Below are 17,067 nucleotides of genomic sequence, written 5' to 3'. Positions count from 1 at the left end.
CATCTCCATATGAGAGATGAGGAAACTGAGGCAAAGAGAGGTTATGCAACTTGCTATGATATGAATTCAGGCTGTTGGACTCCAGAGCACAGGATTTTAACGACTGCAAGCCTCAGTACTGTTTACACCATTGCTTGTGGCAGGCAGCCACTCCAGCTAAGCTCTACAGGGAGCCTGCCCAGAGAGCCTTACCTTTCCCCAAGTGTCCATGGTAGAGATGTGCCCACTGTGTGGTGGAAGGAGGAGGAGCCACAGTGGACTTTTACCTTCTGGAGTTGGAGCACCCTTTGGGACCACCGGCTTTGCCTTCTCAACTGGGGATTGGGAATGACATGTGATAACCTGACACAGATGTCAGCCCTAGGCTGAAAATACAGGTGGGCTCACTTTCGTCTCTGCCTTTTTCCACAGAAAAGTTGAAAGATTTATTGTACACACTCAATTGCACCTGCCTGACAGATTCTTCTACTTCCAGAGCCAAGGCAAGTAGAAAACTTAACTGCCCAGCCCCTGGCCAATGCAGGGGCCTCAGATTAAATGCCTCGAGGGGCACATTTTTCATCTTGACCTGACCATTAACAGAGATGTCCATACTATAGGCAATTGGTAACCAATTGGGCAGGGCCAAGGGATGAGTTTGCTGCTGTTACCGTTTTCCTATCCTTTTATTCAAGTCCTGACTCAGAGTGGAAGGATGGTGAGGCTGCCAATATCTGCTGCCCCAGCAGTGGGCCAGGGAGGGTGGGCAAGGAGTGGCATCAGGGATATCCCTCTTTTTCTCCTCCTGTTTTTATTTTAGGCATACTATCTCCCTCTCTCCTATCTACTTCTTCATTCTTGCAAGTTCCTCCATCCCCTTTTCATCCTCTTTGTCTTTTCCTTTCCATGACCCTTTTTCTTTTGTCCCCTCTGTTCCCATGATTCTCTTCCTCCTTCAGTTTCCCCTTGTGCCCTCCTTACTGTATCTGTGTGTGCAGGCACACATGTGCACGTGTGCACACACTCACACACACAACTCCTATGACATGGTCCCATTTACTTTCAGGTTAAAAAGTGGGCCAGTATGAATGAGGGAGGGGATAGTCTCAGAATGGTTGTATAATTAAACGGAGGGGTTTTGCTCTTGGAAGACACCCCAGTCACTCCCTGACATTTCCCAAAGCTTGCCTGGAAGAACCCATGCTGATATAAGAGATGATGGTGCTCAGCCAGTATTAAACCTCACATTTCCAAGCTGCCAAACAGATCTTAAGGGAGTCACTTACATCCACCAACACTCTCCCAGCTACGGGTCTCCCCATTGAGACCTCTGGTGTTTCCTCTTGAATGTACATGAACCACAGTAATAGCGTTAGACCTTTAACTGAGTGTGCAATCATTTTCTGTGGAGTTTGGTCTGTTCATTATTTTTAGTTAACCATACTTCTTGATATTCAAATGTTCTATTAAAAAAACTGAGTGTGAAAAAAAAAAAAAAACACTTTACTACAACTGTAGAAGGAAGGAAGAATATCGTGATCAACTTCAGGTATAACAGTATTGTTTAAAAGACAATTATTGTACAATTATAAAAAAAGGAAATAATCAACTAAATAATAAACAAAGCTGTTAGTAAGTGGTGGGTGTGTGGATGTTACCTTGTGTCTTTCAATAATTTAAGTCACCTGATTGGACCCATACAGGAATTATTAAAGTTTTCAATGTTATATCATAAATTCCAAATATATAGGCCCTTTTTTTTTTATAGCTTGCTATGGGTTGTAGCTTGCTAGCCTAACTAGAAAAAACATCAGATATTTCATAGCAAAATATAAACTTATTGTTACAGACTGGTGAGTTCCATTTCCTCTCCGCCATTTTCTCCAAACAATTAGACAAGGAAAGGAGTGTTGCCTATAGGCTGTATGCCAGACACCATGGGTGGTCCTGAGGGGGCAGTGGTGAATCAGACAAGCTTCTTCCCTATCACCAAACATGCAGTTTTATGGGGGAAAGTAAGGCCTCTAGCCCATAATTAAATGGATGAGGAAACTATGACAGGGAAGTGCAGGATGCTATGGGGGTTGCTGAAATTTACACATTGGGCATCTAAGAAAAATGTTGTAACAGGGCCCCCAGATACATTCTTTTTTTTTTTTTTTTTAATTTTTATTGTGCTTTAAGTGAAAGTTTACAAATCAAGTCAGTCTCTCGTACAAAAATTTATATACACCTTGCTATATACTCCTAGCTGCTGTCCACCTGAGACAGCACACTCCTATCAACCCTCTATTTCCATATCCATTCAGCCAGCTTCCATTCTCCTCTACCTTGTCATCTTCCCTCCAGACAGGAGCTGCCCACATAGTCTTGTGTGTCCACTTGATCCAAGAAGCTCACTCCTCTCCAGTATCATTTTCTATCTTATAGTCAAGTCCAATCCCTGTCTGGAGAGTTGGCTTTGGGAATGGTTCCTATCTTGGGCTAACAGAAGGTCTGGGGACCATGACCTCCAGGGTCCTTCTATTCTTAGACCATTAAGTCTGGTCTTCTGATGAGAATTTGAGTTCTGCATCCTACTGTTCTCCTGCTCCTTCAGGGGTTCTCTGTTGTGTTTCCTGTCAGGGCAGTCATTGGCTGCCCCCAGATACATTCTTCTCTCACATTCTGTACAGGCATTTACGATCGACTGGCTATTAAAGAATGTTTCATGGTGGGTAGCCAAAAATACTCCATCTTTTTCTTTCTCTTTACAATATAACTTTAAATAGATGTTGTCTTAGCTGCCACCAATACCTGTGATTCCCTTTAAATTCTCAACAAACCAGGTATTAGGTGCAATTAGACCTGGGCATGTAATAGCACCCCTTTAAAAGTAATGATCACAGAGTCCTAGTCTTTGCCCAAGCAGGGACTATTAAAAGAAGATGAAGAGAGGCAGAGCCAAGATGGCAGAATAGACAGATGCGTGCAGCGAGCCCTCTTTACAACAAAGACCTGAAAAAACAAGTGAAACGAGTATATTTGCGACAAGCTGGGAGCTCTGAGCGTCAAAGGCGAGCTTAGACAACGAACTGAGGGGCAGGGTGAGGAAGAGACCATTCAGAAGTGGAGAGGAGTTACCAGACCTGAATCGCGGGGAGCCCTCAGGCACTATTCCCAGAGCAGTGCTGGTGGTGGCTGTGGCGGGCTGGCACTAGTGTTCGGCTGCAGGTTCCTCAGGGAGAAACAGCCAGTCACACACACCTCCGGAAGCTGAGGAGATCAGACACTCTCGGCAAAAGCTAAGTACTTGCGTATATTTTACCATGCTCCCCACCCCCACCCCCAAGCCGGCTTCAGTGGCTGAATCCCTGGGCCTGAGATAGACCCTGGTGAGCACCTAGAGCCATCCTCCCAGCCTTGGGGAAGGAAAAAAAAAATTGCAATTGGGGGAAAAGATAATTTGCTAGCTCCATTAACCGGGGGAGCTCAGGACAGAAGCAGCTCCTGTCCAGGCATAAAACATCCATGGACCTTGAGCACCTTTGCCTTCTGCATGGACCTGTGTGGGCCTATTTTGGGAGAATAGGCCCTTGTTGGCAAACTCCAACCATTTCAGCTGTGCAGTGGAGAGGTAGGTGTTTGATGTTTCACATTGCTTTGCCAATTAAACAAGGTCCTCACCTACCCACATCAGGGACCTAAGGACTGGTAGCTCCACTCAGGTCACCCAGCCACCCACGACAGGGGTCCAAAGATAACTGATACCTCCCAGTCCTTACAACCAAAAACATTGGGTGCCCGTGGTCCCTCTGTGGAACCCACCCACCAGCATGTTCTAGGGAACAGAGACACGTTTTCCTCAGAGACACTTGGGGGTCAGTTCTCAGCCCCCTGCCTTGTTCAGAGCATGACCCCCTGCTGCAATCAGATCCTGGTATATACGCCAATCACCCCTGCCCCTCTAAGACTGTAGGACAGAGCCTGTACCACACACTTGATGATCAGCTACCTGGAAACCTGAGCTGAATTCATACAAGAAAACTGAATGGACTCCTACACTGATATACCTGATAACAGCTGTAGCCACCTGGGGACAGGACACCAGAGCTCCAAAGGTGAAAATAAGCTAGCTCACTCAAGCAACCCATAGGGGTACACCAAAACAAAACAAAGCAAGCAGCTACAACACAGTAAGCAAGCATAAACTAATACAATCACTTATAGATGGCTCAGAGACAACAGTCAATATCAAGTCACGTAAAGAAACAGGCCATGATCACCTCAACAAGCTCTCAAAACAAAGAATCCAGGGATCTTATAGATGAAAGTGCCTTCCTGGAATTACCAGAGGCAGAATACAAAAGTTTAATATACAGAGCCCTTCAAGACATCAGGAAGGAAATGAGGCAATATGCAGAACAAGCCAAGGAATACACAGATAAAGCAACTGAAGAAATTAGAAAGATTATTCAGGAACATAATGAAAAGTTTAATAAGCTGGAAAATTCCATAGACAGACAGCAATCAGAAATCCAGATTATTAACAATAAAATTACAGAATTAGACAACTCAATAGAAAGTCAGAGGAGCAGGATTGAGCAAGTAGAAGCTAGAATTTCTGAATTTGAAGATAAATCACTTGGCACTAAAATATTTGAAGAAAAATCAGATTAAAGAATTTTAAAAAATGAAGAAATATTAGGAATCATGTGGGACTCTATCAAGAGAAATAATCTATGAGTGATTGGAGTACCAGAACAGGGAGGGATAACAGAAAATACAGAGGAAATTATTGAAGATTTGTTGGCAGAAAACTTCTCTGATATTGTGAAAGATGAGAAGATATCTATCCAAGATGCTCATCAAACTCCATATCAGGTAAATCTTAAAAGAAACTCACCACCACATATGATAATCAAACTTGCCAAAACCAAAGATAAAGAGAGAATTGTAAGAGCAGCTAGGGATAAACAAAAAGTCACCTACAAAGGACAACCACTAAGAATAAGCTCGGACTATTCAGCAGAAACCATGCACGCAAGAAGGCAATGGGATGACATATTTAAAAAATTGCAGGAAAAAAATTGCCTGCCAAGAATCATGTATCCAGTGAAACCGTCTCTTAAATATGAAGGTGAAACTAAGACATTTCCAGATAAACACAAGTTTAGGGAATTTGTAAAAACCAAACCAAAACTACAAGAAATACTAAAAGGAGTTCTTTGGTTAGAAAATCAATGATATCAGGTATCAACCCAGGACTAGAACACTGGGCAGAGCAACCAGAAGTCAACCCAGACAGGGAAATCCAAAAAACACAAAGCAAGAACAACAACAACAACAAAAAGCCCAAAACAGGGTAACAGCGATGTGATTATATAAAATAAGATGACATTAAAATAATAAAGAGGGACTAAGAAATGTAATCACACACCTTCCATATGGAGAGGAAGATACGGAGATACAAAGAAATAAAAGTTAGTTTATAAATTTAGAAAAATAGGGGTAAATAATAAGGCAACCACAAAGGAGACAAACTATCCTACTCATCAAAATAAAATACAAGGGAAAAATACAGACTCAGCAGAAACAAAATCAACAACAACAAATATGAGGAAAGGACAATATATAAAGAAAATCTACTCAGTGCATAAAATCAAGTGGAAAAAAGAAACTGTCAACAGCACACAAAAAAAAAAGACATCAAAATGATAGCAATAAATTCATAATACCTATCCATAATTACCCTGAATGTAAATGGACTAAATGCACCAATAAAGAGACAGAGAGTGGCAGAATGGGTTAAAAAACAAGATCCATCTATATGCTGCCTACAAGAGACACACCTTAGACTTAGAGACACAAACAAAAACTCAAAGAACGGGAAAAAATATATCAAGCAAACAACAATAAAGAAAGAGCGGGAGTGGCAATATTAATTTCTGACAAAATAGTCTTTAAAGTTAAATCCATCAGAAAGGATAAGGAAGGACATTATGTAATGATTAAAGGGACAATACACCAAGAAGACATAACTATATTAAATATTTATGCACCCAATAACAGGGCTGCAAGATATATAAAACAAACTCTATCAGCATTGAAAAGTGAGATAGACAGCTCCACAATAATAGTAGGAGACTTCAACACACCACTTTCGGTGAAGGACAGGACATCCAGAAAGAAGCTCAATAAAGACACGGAAAATCTAAATGCCACAATCAATCAACTTGACCTCGTAGACATATACAGAACCCTCCACCCAACTGCAACCAACTATACTTTCTTTTCTAGTGCACATGGAACATTCTCTAGAATAGACCATATATTAGGTAATAAAGCAAGCCTTAGCAGAATCCAAAACATTGAAATATTACAAAGCATCTTCTCTGACCATAAGGCCATAAAAGTGGAAGTCAATAACAGGAAAAGCAGGGAAAAGAAATCAAACACTTGGAAACTGAACAGTAATACCCTGCTCAAAAAAGACTGGATTATAGAAGACATTAAGGATGGAATAAAGAAATTCAGAGAATCCAAAGAGAATGAGAACACTTCCTATCAGAACCTTTGGGACACAGCAAAAGCAGCGCTCGGAGGCCAGTTTATATCGAAAAATGCACACATCCAAAAAAAAGAAAGGGCCAAAATCAAAGAATTATCCTTACAACTTGAACAAAAAGAAAGAGAGCAACAAAAGAAACCCACAGGCACCAGAAGAAAATAAATAATAAAAATTAGAGCTGAACTAAATGAAATAGAAAACAGAAAAACAATAGAAAGAATTAATAAGACCAAAAGCTGGTTTTTTGCAAAAATCAACAAAATTGATAAACCACTGGCCAAACTGACAAAAGAAAAACAGGAGAGGAAGCAAATAACCCAAATAAGAAATGAGAGGGGCAATATTACAACAGACCCAACTGAAATTAAAAGAATCATATCGGATTACTTCGAAAAATTGTACTCAAAAAATTTGAAAACCTAGAAGAAATGGATGAATTCCTAGAAACACACTACCTACCTAAACTAACACAAACAGAAGTAGAACAACTAAATAGACCCATAACAAAAGAAGAGATTGAAAAGGTAATAAAAAAACTCCCAACAAAAAAAAAGCCCTGGCCTGGACGGCTTCACTGCAGAGTTCTACCAAACTTTCAGAGGACAGTTAACACCATTACTACTAAAGGTATTTCAGAGCATAGAAAAAGACAGAATACTACCACACTCATTCTATGAAGCCACCATATCCCCGATACCAAAACCAGGTAAAGACACCACAAAAAAAGAAAATTATAGACCTATATCCCTCATGAATGTAGATGCAAAAATCCTCAACAAAATTCTAGCCAATAGAATTCAAGAACATATCAAAAAAGTAATTCATCATGACCAAGTGGGATTCATACCAGGTATGCAGGGATGGTTCAACATTAGGAAAATAATTAATGTAATACACCACATAAATAAAACAAAAGACAAGAATCACATGATTTTATCAATTAATGCAGAAAAGGCATTTGACAAAGTTCAACACTCATTCATGATAAAAACTCTCCGCAAAAACAGCACTCATTCCTGATAAAAACTCTCCGCAAAACAGGAATAGAAAGAAAATTCCTCAACATAATAAAGGGCATTTATACAAAGCCAACAGCCAACATCACCCTAAATGGAGAGAGCCTGAAAACATTCCCATTGAGATCGGGAACCAGACAAGGATGCCCTTTATCACCACTCTTATCTAACATTGTGCTGGAAGTCCTAGCCAGAGCAATTAGGCTAGATAAAGAAATAAAGGGCATCCAGATTGGCAAGGAAGAAGTAAAAGTATCTCTATTTGCAGATGACATGATCTTATACACAGAAGACCCTAAGGAATCCTCCAGAAAACTACTGAAACTAATAGAAGAGTTCAGCAGAGTATTGGAATACAAGATAAACAAACAAAAATCAGTTGGACTCCTCTACACCAACAAAAAGAACATCGAAGAGGAAATCACCAAATCAATGCCATTTACAGTAGCCCCCAAGAAGATGAAATACTTAGGAATAAATCTTACCAGAGATGTAAAAGACTTATACAAAGAAAACTACACTACACTTCTGCAAGAAACCAAAAGAGACTTACATAAGTGGAAGAACATACCTTGCTCATGGATAGGAAGACTTAACATTATAAAAATGTCTATTCTACCAAAAGCGATCTATACATTTAATGCAATTCCGATCCAAATCCCAATTACATTCTTTAATGAGATGGAGAAACAAATCACAAACTTCATATGGAAGGGAGAGAGGCCCCGGATAAATAAGGCATTAGTGAAAAAGAAGAACAAAGTGGGAGGCCTTACTTTACCTGATTTTAGAACCTATTATACCGCCACAGTAGTCAAAACAGCCTGGTACTGGTACAACAACAGATACATGGACCAATGGAACAGAATTGAGAATCCAGACATAAATTCATCCACGTATGAGCAAAACAGTTAAATGGGGAAAAGACAATCTTTTTAACAAATGGTGCTGGCATAACTGGATATCCACTGCAAAAAAATGAAACAAGACCCATGCCTCACTCCATGCACAAAAACTAACTCAAAATGGATCAAAGACCTAAATATAAAATCTAAAAGGATAAAGATCATGGAAGAAAAAATAGGGACAATGTTATGAGCCCTAATACATGGCATAAACAGTATACAAAACATTATAAAGAATGTAGAAGAAAAACTAGATAACTGGGAGCTCCTAAAAATCAAACACCTATGCTCATCCAAAGACTTCACCAAAAGAGTAAAATGACCACCTACAGACTGGGAAAAAGTTTTCAGCTATGACATTTTTGATCAACGCCTGATCTCTAAAATCTACATGATACTGCAAAAACCCAACTGCAAAAAGACAAATAACCCAATTAAAAAATGGGCAAAAGATATGAATAGACACTTCACTAAAGAAGATATTCAGGTAGCTAACAGATATATGAGGAAATGTTCATGATCAGTAGCCATTAGAGAAATGCAGATCAAAACTACAATGAGATTTCATCTCACTCCAACAAGGCTGGCATTAATCCAAAAAACACAAAAGAATAAATGTTGGAGAGGCTGTGGAGAGATTGGAACACTTCTACGCTGCTGGTGGGAATGTCAAATGGTACAACCACTTTGGAAATCGATTTGGAGCTTCCTTAAAAAGCTAGAAATAGAACTACCATACGATCCAGCAATCCCACTCCTTGGAATATATCCTAGAGAAATAAGAGCCTTTACACGAACAGATATATTCACACCCATGTTTATTGCAGCACTGTTTACAATAGCAAAAAGATGGAAGCAACCAAGGTGCCCATCAATGGATGAATGGATAAATAAATTATGGTATATTCACACAATGGGATACTACGCATCGATAAAGAACAGTGAGGAATCTGTGAAACATTTCATAACATGGAGGAACCTGGAAGGCATTATGCTGAGTGAAATTAGTCAGTTGCAAAAGGACAAATATTGTATAAGACCACTATTATGAGAACTTGAGAAGTAGTTAAAACTGAGAAGAAAACATTCCTTTGTGGTTATGAGAGGGGGGAGGGTGGGAGAGGAGCATTCACTAATTAGATAGTAGATAAGAACTACTTTAGGTGAAGGGAAAGACAGCACACAATACCGGGGAGGTCAGCACAATTGGACTAAACCAAAAGCAAAGAAGTTTCCTGAATAAACTGAATGCTTTGAAGGCCAACATAGCAGGGGCAGGGGTCTGGGGACCATGGTTTCAGGGGACATCTAAGTCAATTGGCATAATAAAATCTGTTAAGAAAACATTCTGCATCCCACTTTGAAGAGTGGCGTCTGGGGTCTTAAATGCTAGCAAGCAGCCATCTAAGATACATCAATTGGTCTCTACCCACCTGGATCAAAGGAGAATGAAGAACACCAAGGACACAAGGTGATTACGAGCCCAAGAAATAGAAAGGGCCACATGAACCAGCGACTACATCATCCTGAGACCAGAAGAACTAGATGGTGCCCGGCTACAACCGATGACTGCCCTGACAGGGAACACAACAGAGAACCCCTGAGGGAGCAGGAGAGCAGTGGGGTGTAGACCCCAAATTCTCATGAGACCAGACTTAATAGTCTGACTGAGGCTAGAAGTACCCTGGTGGTCATGGCCCCCAGACCTTCTATTGGCCCAGGATAGGAACCATTCCCGAAGCCAACTCTTCAGACATGGATTGGACTGGACAATGGGTTGGAGAGGGATGCTGGTGAGGAGTGAGCTTCTTGGATCAGGTGGACACTTGAGACTGTGTTGGCATCTCCTGCCTGGAGGGGAGATGAGAGGGTGGAGGGGGTTAGAAACTGGCAAAATGCACACAAAAAGAGAGAGTGGAGGGAGAGAGCGGGCTGTCTCATTAGGGTGAGAGTAACAGGGAGTGTGTAGCAAGGTGTATATGGGTTTTTGTGTGAGAGGCTGACTTGATTTGTAAACTTTCACTTAAAGCACAATGAAAATTATTTTAAAAAAAAAAAAAGAGTTCAGCCAGCCATGTACATTTCGTCTTCAGGATGGTACTTCAGGCTTGATTCCTGATAGATCTTCAGCTCAGGCATTGTTTTGTAACAGTTGGGTTTGTCTTATATTGCAAGGTTGGCAATTTGAGTCCTTCCACAGGTGCCTTGGAAGAAAGGCTTGGGGATCTACCTATGAAAAATCAACCATTGAATATCCTTAGAGCACGGTACTACTAGGACACACATGGAGTTGCCACGAGTTGCAGTTGCCATGAGTTGGAGTTGGCTCAATGGCAACTGATTTATATTGACTAGAAGGAACCCTGGTGACACAGTGGTTAAGAGCTAGAGTGAGCTACAGCTGCTAACCAAAAGATGAGCAGTTCGAATCCACCAGTTGCTCCTTGGAGCAGTTCTACTCTGTCCTATAGGGTTGCTATGAGTTGGAATTGACTTGATGGCAGAGTTTTTTTTTTTTTTTTTAAGACACAGAATCCTGCTACAGGAATATGTGTGTTTGCCCCAGTGAATTTCATACAAGGGCTAGTCTGAGTGCTTAAAAGGACAAAGAACTAGACTCTATTGAGTTTACAGAACAGATACCATAGACTGCTCTGTGCGTTTTTTGTTTCATGCCTCCTTTGCTACTGTGTGGCTACAGAATGTCAACACAATTTGCTGCTGTCTATGAAAAATACATTTACAAACTTTAAAATAATTTGTAACTCATTCTTTGTGGTGACCATCACTGGGGCTTGGGAGATCTAAGAGCGATTATTGATTATATCCCTGATTTTTCTTCATTCTGATCCACTTGAGAGATGCACACAGGAGTCAGAGATAAAAATATCAGTCTTATTATTTGTTGGGTTAATAATGATGGCCTGTCTCTCCCCCATCAGAGGGAAGCAAAGTGAAGGTGGGAACTTTATCCCAATGCTTTTGAGAGGGTGAACAGCAAGAGCCTAGATGGAAGCCCTGAAAGAGAGAAGAATTGTTCCCCCTACCAGGCTGGGAAAAGAAAGAAGAAGAAAGTAGGCAATTTGAAAAGAGGAAGAAATATTGGAAGGGAAGGGTTTCTTGGAATTACTTTGTTTTTCTGTTCCTTTGCGTTTGGAACTTCCTGGAAGAGAATGAACTCACCCCACACTTAATATGTGCCAGGCTTTGTGCTAACCACTTTAACTGTATAATATTCTTCAATTTTCAATGCAACTCTATGGAATTAATACTCTTAAGAAAGAGAAAACAGCTTTTCAGAGACTTTATATAGCTTGCCCAAGTTCACAGTTAAGTGGAAGTACAGGCATTTCCAACAAGGGCTGTCTGACTCTGACCATTACACCTAAACTGTCTCTGCCCTTGATGAGTGTGTTTCTCACTTAGTTTTCTAGAAAGGAAAAAAACACCTCTCAGTGAGATTTTTGCAAATCACTGGGTGGTTATCCAGTGGTAGCCAATGGGAGAGAATGTCACTGGCCCAGAGCAAACCCAGAACTACCATTAGGTAAACAACTTGGTGCACAGCTTGTTTTCACAAGCCAGGCATGTTGTCATTTGTTTGTTGGTTTGTTGTTTGTTTGTTTTTGTTGTCTGTCACATGAGGGCAATGCAGAGCCAAAAAATGTTGACTCTAGCTCCATCTGGTCAACTTTGCCCTGTATCATTCTTTAATGGTTTTTCTGGTCTGTTTTCTGTGTTCTACATGCATACATGGTGACACCCTACACTTGGGTGAGAAGTTGGGGAACATAGGCCTCCTGCCCTTCAGGAAAGGAAATCTTAATGTGTTGGCCCAAAACCCAGCCCTGATTTTGAATCATCTACTGCCTCCTGACCCTGCTCCCACCATCAACTCCTATTTTATTGTGATTTCAACTGAACCAATTAATGAGCAGTTTAGTTTCAAATGAAATGTCCGTGTTGTATAGAATAACATTCTGTTGAAATATGTGGGAGTCTACGACTTGGCTCATGTGTGCTGTCTTCCAAAGTGAGAGAAGAAAAATAGATCTCTTTGTTCCCTGGATGTTGCGGTAGGTGCTGTAATTGCAATGATTCTTTTAGGAATGGACAGGTTTGGGCAGCACATTTCTTCACCAAAACTGTCTTCTGTTGTAATTTATGAATATGCCTGCTTTTGTGGGCGTACAAAGTAGTGTAATTGATTTCTGACTATCTTTTGGGGTAAGACAACCTCAGTCATATTCCACTGTTGAAAGGGATTCAAACGTTAAGTATCCCTGAGACTACTGCTATCCAATGAGTCAGGCAGTATTCTCTGACCTACCAACTTAGAGATGACACCACTTCACACCGTGTCCTTGTGATGTCATAGGACCTTACTGCCTGTCTTAGTCATCTAGTGCTGCTATAAGAGAAATACCACATGTCGATGGCTTTAACAAAGAGAAATTCTCTCACAGTCTAGTTACCTACAAGTCCAAATTCAGGGCGTTAGCTCAAAGGGAAGGGTTTCTCTCTCTGTTGGACCTGGACGATGGTCCTTGTCATCAATCTTCCCCTGGACTAGGTAGGACCTTCTTCATGCAGGGATGCCAAGTCCAAAGGATGAGCCCTGCTCCTGGCACTGCTTTTTTTGTGGTATAATGCCCCCTGTATCTCTGCTCACTTCTCTCTTTTATATCTCAAAAGAGATTGGCTTAAGACACTATCCAACCCTGTAGATCTCATCACTGTAACTGCCGCTAATCCATCTCTTTACATCGCCATGATAGGATTTACAACACATAGGGAAATCACATCAAATGACAAAATGGTAGATGATCATACAATGCTGGGAATCATGACCTAGCCAAATTGATAGATATTTTTGGAGGACACAATTCAATCCATGACACTGCTCATGGGTAAAACTAAGGTTGGACATACTTTAAATGCTATTTTGTCCTAGCGATCTCTGGGCGTAACATGGTAACTCTTTGTTCTCAGATCCATTTCCCAACCTTCTGCAGCTATGCTCTGTAACACAAAGTACTCTTGCAAATTACATTTCCCAGACTCCCTTGTCAACAGGCTTCCAACCTGGTGGGACAATGGGAGGCAATAGTGGAAAATTGGAGGATGCAAAGAGGAAGGAAGCCAGGGTACATCACCCTCTCTCTGCTTTGGATAGTAGCTTCAGCACCACCTTTGCGATTCCAGCTCCCTATATGGCCTCAGAACTCTTCCAGCAAGTCCCTGCCATGTTTTCAGTTCCCTCAGATGGCCCCAGCTCCTGAACCATGCTAACAGTGCCTTTTCCTCGTGCTCCCCACAACCCTTCAGAGAGGGAGTTGGTTCCTGCTGTTGCTAACCTTCTGGTTGCCCCACCACTCCCTATAAGCCCTTTCTGGTATTCCAAAGCCTTTCTAACTAGCTTGCCATCTTGAATTTCCTCTATTGTATTACCTATAACGTGTGCTTCCCTGACTGGACCTTAACTAATATGTTTTTCAAACTAAAAATCATTACATATCACCTCACATAGGGATTGAATGACCCTTTAGTGTCTGAGTGATAATCTAGAAGATAAAATTTTGATGTTAAGATTTGAGAAACTTTCACCAATTCTAAGGTTGGTTACAAGGATGGCAAATAGGTTTCTACTTGAGTGCTGAATTGACAGCGGCTGCCTAGAGAGCTGACTTGAAAATGTTTGTGAGAACGAGTTTGTACCTGACTAGAAAGAGTGCTGAGGTCCATGGTCATGCCTGGTATCGGCATGGAAATGGTGAAGAACAAGATGTGCACTATACACTCGCCTCCCCTAATTTATAAGATTGGAGTCCCTGAGGGTGAAAACAGTTAACGTCGTAAGCTGCTAACCAAAAGATTGGAGGTTCAAGTCTGCCTAGGTTACCTCAGAAGAAAGGCCTGGTAATTTACTCCTGAAAAATCAGCCATTGAAAACCCTATGGAGCACAGTTCTACCCTGACAGACATGGAGACGCCATGAGCCGGAGCCAGCGAAGAATACCTGAATACCTGAAAAGAAGACTATCCAGGAAAATCTATTATTTATGCCTCACAGTAGTATATAACTTATAGCACATAAAAAGTGATTGTATAGATTCATTGTGGGTTGATAATAGAAATAGAGAAAAAAAACACATTTCTGAGATTGTTTTGCCTCATAGCCTTTCATTTCTAAATCAGTATCTTAAGATAGTCATAACAGTGTTAATGGAAACCCTGGTGGCGTAGTAGTTAAATGCTACAGCTGCTAACCAGAAGGTCAGCAGTTAGAATCTACCAGGCACTCCTTGGAAAATCTATGGGGCTGTTCTGCTCTGTCCTATAGGGTTGCTATGAGTCAGAATTGACTCAACGGGAGTGGGTTTGGTTTGTTTGGAATGGTGTTAATTTGGTATCCACATACAGGAGCCCTGGTGGTGCAGTGGTTAAGCGCTCAGCTGCTAACTGAAAGGTTGGTGGTTTGAATCTACCCAGCAGCTCTGTAGGAGAAAAATACCTGGTAATCTGTTTCCATGAAGATTATAGCCCAAGAAATCCTATGGTGCAGTTCTACTCTGTCATATAGTGTTGCTATGAGTTGGAATTGAAGGCACCTAACAATGATGACAAGGCCACATAAAACAAAGGATTTCAAAGTCTCTATCTGTTTCTGCCATTAGAACAGTGTGTCAGTTAAGATCCATTCAAAATATAAACAGAATTTAATATGGGGTATTTAATTCCCCCAATTAAAATATATTGGGGAATCAAAAAAGCAAGCATGTTTGAAACACTAAGATGACACAGAGGTATTAATAATTCCTGCAGGAGGCAGATACCACCTGTACGGCTGGGGGAACAAAGAGGATGTTGGATTTAACAGAAACTAGGTGCCATCAAATAGGAGATGTCATATGCTTAGTGCTGAAACTTCTGCAGGGGAAGATAATGAGGTTGGTTCTTCAAGGTGCACAAAGATAGGCAATGTAACAAACTGCTGCGGCTATGGTGAACAGCCATTGGTAGAATGATGCTGACATGAACAACAAGCAAACAGGAAGGAAAAAGTCCTTCTCCTTCCTCCCTGGCTCCCTCTAATGCCCTCTGTTTATGAAAATTAGCAAGGAGCCAAGGAGCTCTGGTGGCACAATGTTTAAGTGCTCAGCTGCTAACCAGAGGGTTGGCGGTTCGAACTCACCAGCCACTCCATGGGAGAAAGATGTGGTAATCTACTTCCGTAAAGATTTACAGCCTTGGAAACCCTCTGGGGCAGTTCTACCCTGTCCTATAGGATTGCTATGAGTCAGAATTCGACTAGATGACCATGGGTTTTTTGGGTTTAATATGGAATCCATTGACAAAAAGGAACCAAAGTGTGCAGTGTTCCCACACCACCATCACAAAACAGAGGACAGAGGGTGGGTTTGAGCTGAGTGACCCTAGCCTAGTAACTGCCACAGCAGCCTGAGGATTAATGAGATAGTGCTTCTAAAAACACAGCAATGCTTGAAGCACACTTGGTAAGTGCTCAGCAATGTAAATGTTCCTTGGCCCCCTTAGCCTTCCTTAGACATGGAAATGGAACCGAACGTTTCACTGATACTGTCCTCTCCCAGTGTATTTCTTGGCAACACTGTAGGGTTGCAAAAGAACATTTTTCAAGTTCACATCATGCATCCTTTATTATGTGTCAAAAATCCTTCTGAACCTGTGAAATTAATCTTTAAGAGATTTTCCACATTTCATATGACATTTCTCTTGTTGTTAAAGATGCTATTGTTTTTAATACCAATCAATATTTATTGGGAACCCTGGTGGTACAGTGGTTAAGAGCTTGGCTGCTAACCAAAAGGTCAGCAGTTGTAATAATGTACTATGTGCCAGGCACCAAGCACTTGTATGGAGCTTCTAACAACCCTGTGAATAGACAGTATTATTATCATCTACATTTTACTGGTGAGGAAGAACAGACTTAGAGACTTTAGATAACTCATCCAAGGCCATACAGTCGGTAAGTCTAGGAGCCAGGATATAACCTTTTTACAACTCTACAGTGCTACCATGTGGCCCACTTAAATCACCTTCCCTTTACCACTTGGACCTGGAACCTACATTAGTTCAATATGGAGAATGAACGGAACTGAGAAAGCAAGATTTAATTGAATAAGCTTTTACTGGGGAGAGGGGTGGCTCTTACCTACAGCAGAACTGGAAGCTGGAAGCTCTTGGACAACTAGAGAACGATCTCTACATTCCCTGCTGCTTCATCCTGGTCGTAAGCAGTCTCGTGACTATGGAGCTGGGCTTACGCATATTCAAAGCTCCTTGTGATATGAGTTTATTGGCATAAATTGAAATGGAAGTCCTCCCATCCTGACCTCACTGAGTTCTGATCTACATTGGCTTAAGAGTCAAGGCATAAGCCTACCCCACTTTCTAGCCTGACCACGTTCTTAGACAGACCTTCTCAGTTCCTCAGATGTTTATACAGTTATAGAACAAGGAGTGTTCTTGCACACTCATTTTTGACCTGTTGTGTCTACACCATGGTAATCCCCAAGAAGGTCAGTTTAACGCACTTCAGACCCCAGACCTTTGAACAGTTTGACTCCTGGTTATC

Source organism: Elephas maximus, chromosome 24 (genome assembly GCF_024166365.1).
Source record: "Elephas maximus indicus isolate mEleMax1 chromosome 24, mEleMax1 primary haplotype, whole genome shotgun sequence".
In the NCBI taxonomy this organism is placed as follows: domain Eukaryota; kingdom Metazoa; phylum Chordata; class Mammalia; order Proboscidea; family Elephantidae; genus Elephas; species Elephas maximus.
This window is presented reverse-complemented; position numbering follows the sequence as displayed.